General features: G+C 42.4%; 1 protein-coding gene across 1 annotated transcript in view; it reads right to left on the reverse strand.

The window, feature by feature from the left end:
• Nucleotides 1–6090, reverse strand: part of NAA38 (N-alpha-acetyltransferase 38, NatC auxiliary subunit) — a 30625-nt gene that overhangs the window by 23923 nt on the left and 612 nt on the right. The window contains exon 2 of the mRNA XM_077970313.1: nt 4540–4640. The gene's annotated coding sequence lies outside the window, so the exon portion shown is untranslated. The remainder of the gene's footprint in view (nt 1–4539; nt 4641–6090) is intronic.

Below are 6090 nucleotides of genomic sequence, written 5' to 3' on the forward strand. Positions count from 1 at the left end.
CGAAACTACGTCTCATAAAAAGATATTTAAAATTATTTAAAATGTTTTATAATTATAAAAGAAGTACATGTTGAAAATTTTCAGATTGTACAGTCATTCTTTTTCTCCCCCCTCCCCACTAAAATCAATTCACATTCTGCCATACAGATCTATCTCCGCTTTAGAAAGGAAATTTTTAACATTATAAATATGTATATGTATTTAATAATATGTAACATTATAATTTGTAACATAAATACAAGCATATATACATATATTATTCTATATAAATATACTATATACTATATTTATTCTACATAAAAATATATATCAGAAATATATCCTCTCAGAATAAAGGACAGACTTCTCCAGGAAAGGACATGTGGCAACCTTTCTTAGCCATTTGAGAACCACTGATTTACAAGACCTTCCATCTCTAAAATACTATGATTAGGTCTAGACTATCCTGAGTATTTACATGCCTTTCATTATTATCACTAACCTATATATTTCAAAAGACAATTAGGAATCTCTTTAACATCTCCTTGGGTAGAAAATCATAGATTGCAAGTGTTTTTCTCAGTCTTTTCATCTGCTTGTTGTATGAGTGCCTGTCTGTGCTCTATTACAGATTACCACTGGCTCCCTACATCAGAGTTTTAACCTGGGGTCCAAGACTTCAGGGTATTTGTAACACCATGAAAACATATGTGACATTTTGTGTGTGTGTGTGTGTGTTTTTTTTTTCCCTGGGGAAAGTTTCTAACTCTCTCCGATCCTAAAAGGTTAGAAACTAGTGCTTTAGATATGTTTCTTGCTTTTACGTTAAATAAATAATCCTATTCTTGGCTTGAGAGTCCCTTAAAAATTTTTCTTCATTTGCATTTCACAGCTGAATATTTGAGTTCTTTGTTCTCACCTTAACAGTCTTCTCATTAAAACCAAAAAATATTCTCCTCTAGCAATTAATCATAAGGAATTTAAATTTTTTATTTAATTTTTATTTTTTGACGTACCAAAAGACAGAAGGAGGCAGAGACTGATGCCCCACAATGAAAGTGACAGGCAGGGAGACAAGCAGCTAGAGACAGTGAGACACACAGGCACAGATAAAAGGCCTAAGGACAGAGAGACTAGACAGGCAAAAGAAATACAGAGAAACCTGGAAACACAGGAGAGACACAAGAACTGAGCAGACAGAGAAGAGGGATGGCAGAAAAATAGGCTGGCAGGGAGGGAATAGAGACTGACAGAGAAGGCAGTCAAAATCACCAAAAGGGATGCAGACAGGCAAACAGAGAGAGAGAGAAGGGAAGACAGATAAAGGAAGAAAAAATAAGGTAAGAAGGAAGACAAAGTGATAATGGTGTTTTATACAACATAGTGCTTTATAATTTATAAAGTGCTATCACATACATTATTGCAGGCAGACAGGGAGAATCCAGCAGACAGATGGGGTGATGGAAGGATACAGGCCAATCAGACAGAAGAGAGGGGAGAGGGCCAATCAGAAAAAGAGGCTAGAATAGAGACCAAGACAGACAGATAAGAAGAACGAACCAAGAAAAGAGAAGTAAGAGAGGGAAAGAGGGAAAGAGTGGAGAGACACAAAGATAGAGGCTGAAACAGTTAAACTCAGGAAAACAGGCAGTAAAAAAGCAGAAATGAAAGAACAGTGCATTGTGTGTACAAGTTTTATTATCATCTTTTTCAACGAGACCTGGTTAGAGGCTGTGTCTTTGTCTCCTTCAAAGAGTTATAAAATGTCTCTAAGGTGGCACGTGAGTGGAGCCAGAAGGCTGGATGAAAAAGGAAAAAAGTTTTAATCAGGATAAAGCTTTTTAGACTGGGAGGAAGACAAACTTCTTAGGCCTAGGTCAACAACCTAAAGGATCTTAGATTCACATGACCTTACATAATTCATACAGACTAAGTGAGAAAAGCAGGGCAGTCCTCTCTCTACTCTGTGTGCATGTAAGCTCAGCTTACTGTTACTTATTAACTGTGCCTATACGTATATGGTACTTTTTAGTACTACCGGTGCTTTCATGCCTTCTCCAATACATATTTCAGTGATGAAGGGACCAACAAAGCTGTCTTGCTGTCATCAGACCACTTACCATGCAGAGCAGACTACATTTGGAGAGAGTAAAGCCTTCCTGAGCACTCCTCAGGTACTGGTAGTGAACGCATGCAACCAGCAACTAGTCAATCCAAAAGACAAGTGCTTTGGGTAGCACTTGGCAGAATCCAAAAGACCAGAGATGGCAAGCCCAGCCAAGTTAGTTAGGAGTACTGACAGACTGACAGAGGAAGGAGCATCCAGAAAAACTGGAAGAAAAGTAGGGAGGAGTACAGCAAAACACAAGCAAAAGCAAGCAAGCAAAAAGACTTGTGTGTGTGTAGACTCTTCTCTGGAGCAGTATCCAGGAAATGTCAAACAGTGGCTGCTGCTGGGGAGAAGAACTTGGAGACTATGGGAGAAGGATGGGAGAGAGGCTTACTTTTCACAGTACACTTTCTGTACTTTTAAAATGTTGTACCGTAAGTATGTACTACCTATTTAGAAGTTAACTGGGAAAAAAGAAACAAAAGAAGAGAGAAAAGCAAGAAGAGATGTGGACAGCAAGAGCCTGCCAAGCAGACAGCAAAAAGGCAGGAAGGCAGCGAGAGACTGGGAAAATGGCAAAAAGACTGAGGCAGGCAGACTGTGTGAGGAACCAGAAAGGCAGAAAAAGAGATAACTGAAATAAAGGCAAACATGAGAGAAGGCAGGGTAGGGGATGTGGCTAGAAGTTAGATAAGACTTTGAGGCAAAGGAGTTACTGAGAGGTTTAGGGTAGAGAGACTATCCTCATTGACGGATGTTGGCAGAAAAGCAGCAAAGGAAGAAAATGCTAGTAAGTACGAAGACTAAAGAGAAAAGCCTGAAACGGTGGGATAGCAGCAAATAGGGTAGACAGGCAAGAGAGATCTAAAGGGAGGCAAGGGAAAAGGAGGAACTTAACAGGCACAAATAAGAAAAGGAACAAGCAGAAGGGCAAGAGAAGAGGCAAACCAAGATGGGGAGCCGTGGCAGGGCCTGGAAGGTAGACAGACCGAGAGATGCGGGCTAAAAAAGTGATAGAGACAGGCAGGCGGGGAGACAGATGGCTAGAGAGAGAGTGGTGGGCAAACAGCCAGAGAAGCAGACAGACAACCAGAGAGGAAAAAGAGGCTGCCAGCCAGTCAGGGAGGAGCAGACAGGCAGGCAGGCAGAACCATAACAGGAGCAAGCAGGTAAAGAGGCAGAAACAAGGAGAGAAGAAGAAAAATCAAGAGGTCAGTAGAGAGAGAGAGAGAGAGAGAGAGAGAGAGAGAGAATAGGGAAGAGATACAGACAGGCAAAAGGGAGGATGGACAAGGAGAGGGAGAATAAGGCAAATGAGCAAATCCACATGCAAAGCACACTCGAGAGAGAGAATGACGAATGTTTGTATAGGGATGCACACAGCCACCTTGAGCCACCCGCACCTGCGGATCATGGCACATGTGGCAGGCAGAGACTCCCAGTATAGAGAGAGGGCACAGAGGCAGAGAGGCTGCAGCGCACATGATGCGCAGCGTGGCCCACATTCACGTGGAGACGCTCTTCCCATACACAGTACGACCCACAGACACACACAGAAGGGGCCAGAAAGAGGGGGAGTCAGGCACACATGAGGAAGAGCCACACACAGTCAGAGACTGGAAGACAGAAGCAAGCAGAAAGAAGACAGAGACGGAAAGTCACTTAGAGGTGAACAGAGCCTGAGGGTCCGAGGGATGAGAAGGATAGTCTCAGTTAAAAACAAAGACATAAATAGAGATAAGCCCACATATAGAAAGAGGGAGATAACCAGATGAACTAGTAAAGAGGGACAGAGAAAGAACACAGGAGAGCAAAATCGACTGGAAAACTAGAAGAGGAGGAGGAGTTAGACTTAGTACAGAAATGATGTGGGAACCGAAGCAAGAGAATTCCAAAGGCCAGGTTGAAAAAAAAGAGATGGAAACCAACACCCAATAAAGTGCATTAGTGTGGGGAGTGGAACATTAATAAAGAACATTTTAGCTTCATAAACAAAAATGTGCGTCATCTTCCCAGTCACTAATACTTTCTGGTTGCTGCCCACCTACCCCTCCCTCTCAGGGTGCTCTTGAGCACCGCAGAAGATGGGTGGCCAGCAGTTACACTGGAGAGGTAGAGGAATAGCCCAGAGAGAAATGATTCCACAGGCATGGAATGGGAAGCAAGGGAGGGGGCAAAGGGAGATCAAAGGAACGGGAGGAAGCTAGAGTAAGAAAGGGTCAACAACAATGTAAGAGGGTAGAACTGAGCTATTTGCCCTCCTTCCTTTGCTCCATTTGGCAAGGATCATTTTCTGTCTAGACCTCTCTGAGCAAATCTGTATGAGAAAGCTACTTTGGGACTCCTTTCCAACTGTCCAATTCCTGGTACCACTTTACCATAAACACTGGGGTACAGTTGGAAATCACAGGTTAGAAAGTTAGATGAAAACGCCTGGGTATAACCCCTACCTCTGCTTTTTCTCAGTTCCAGCTCCTTTCTCTTTCACGGTACCTCAGTTGCTTCTACTTTATCGGATAGTGTTGGAGATCATGGAGGGAAGGCAAATATACTGAAACGGAAGAAAAAAGAACATAATTTCATGATCTTCAGATTTGACTCTTTCATCTTTATCCTAAAAATTTGTTCTATTTACCCCCAAATTAATCTCTCAAGTCAGTTGAATTTTACATTCTAGCAACTGGAGGAGGGGAAAGCGAGGGAAAGGGATAAAAGAGTAAAGATAAAATTTACAACAATTATAAATCACTGAAAAGGCTGGGTAAAGGGGAGAATCAAACATGGACTCCTTTGAAAAAAACTCAATCATCGTATCTATTCATATCTCTCCCCCAAAAGTCACCAGGATTTCTATCACTTTTTTTAAAGAAAGAAGAAAAAAATCCAGTCCCGCTTCTCATTTAAAAGATATGTACACAATTAAATGCGTTGTGACTTCAATGAGGTATGTAGAAACAGAGTTATATATAAACATATATTTCATCTTTTTCCTTTTCAATGCCTGAAGGGGAAAAAAACCTTCACATCAAACCACTCCCTTCTGAAGTATTCAAAAAAAAAAAGCTTTTCTTTAGAGAAGGGAGGTGGGGAGGAAGAGACTAGTAAAGAAAATAAAAAAAATTAAATCTAGTTGGACTAGTATCTAACTAGTTAACCTTTAACAATTTATGCTGATGTCAGACTGAGCATGAGTACTGATTAATGCCCCCCCTCAAATATTTTTTATAAGGGGGGAGTTAGTCACAGCAGCCATTTTTGTTTTATGTAGAAATCCTTCATGCCCCCCCAACACACACACACACACACACACACACACACACACTTCAGTACACAAGGAAAATATCTCTATTAATCTGTGCACTAATCAGTTATGAAAAAGGAGAAATTTGTGGGTTTCTGGGTAGAGGCTTGGAGATGGGGGTGTAACAGGGAGGAGAATGGGGGGGTGAAAAATGAAATATTAAGCCAGCCATTTTGTTTGAAAAGGGGATTTTCCCCCCTCTCCCTTTCTTTATGGAGGGGGTGGCGGTGCTGGAGGGGGGGTTGTTTTAAAAATAATTTCAAGGCGGCCATCTTAGTGCCTCAGCTCTGAGAAATATTTCTGAGCGCCCCCCTCAGAATTTAAATATATTTAAAGCAACGGAGAGGGGGGCAGAGAGAAGTCGAAAACTTTTATATATATACATATATATATATATATATATATTTTAAATCCCCCTTTCTTGTTCTCTTGGGAGGAAAGAGAGAAGGAAAAAAAGTCTTTCCTCAATTTTTTCCAAGACAATTTTTGGGGGTGGTTTGGCCCCCCTCCTCAGACGGCGGCCCCGAGGGTGGGGGTTTCGGAGGGGGGTGGCCCGGGGGTTTGGGGGGCTGGGGGAGGCGGTGAGGAGGAGGAGGACGCCGCCGCCGAGGAGGAGGAGGAGGAGGAGGAGGAGGAGGAGGTGGTGGTGGTAGCGGTGGGGGAGGCGGGCGGGCGGTGGGTGGGGGGGTGGTGGGGGGGC

The sequence above is a fragment of the Macaca mulatta genome, chromosome 16, assembly GCF_049350105.2.
Source record: "Macaca mulatta isolate MMU2019108-1 chromosome 16, T2T-MMU8v2.0, whole genome shotgun sequence".
NCBI lineage: Eukaryota > Metazoa > Chordata > Mammalia > Primates > Cercopithecidae > Macaca > Macaca mulatta.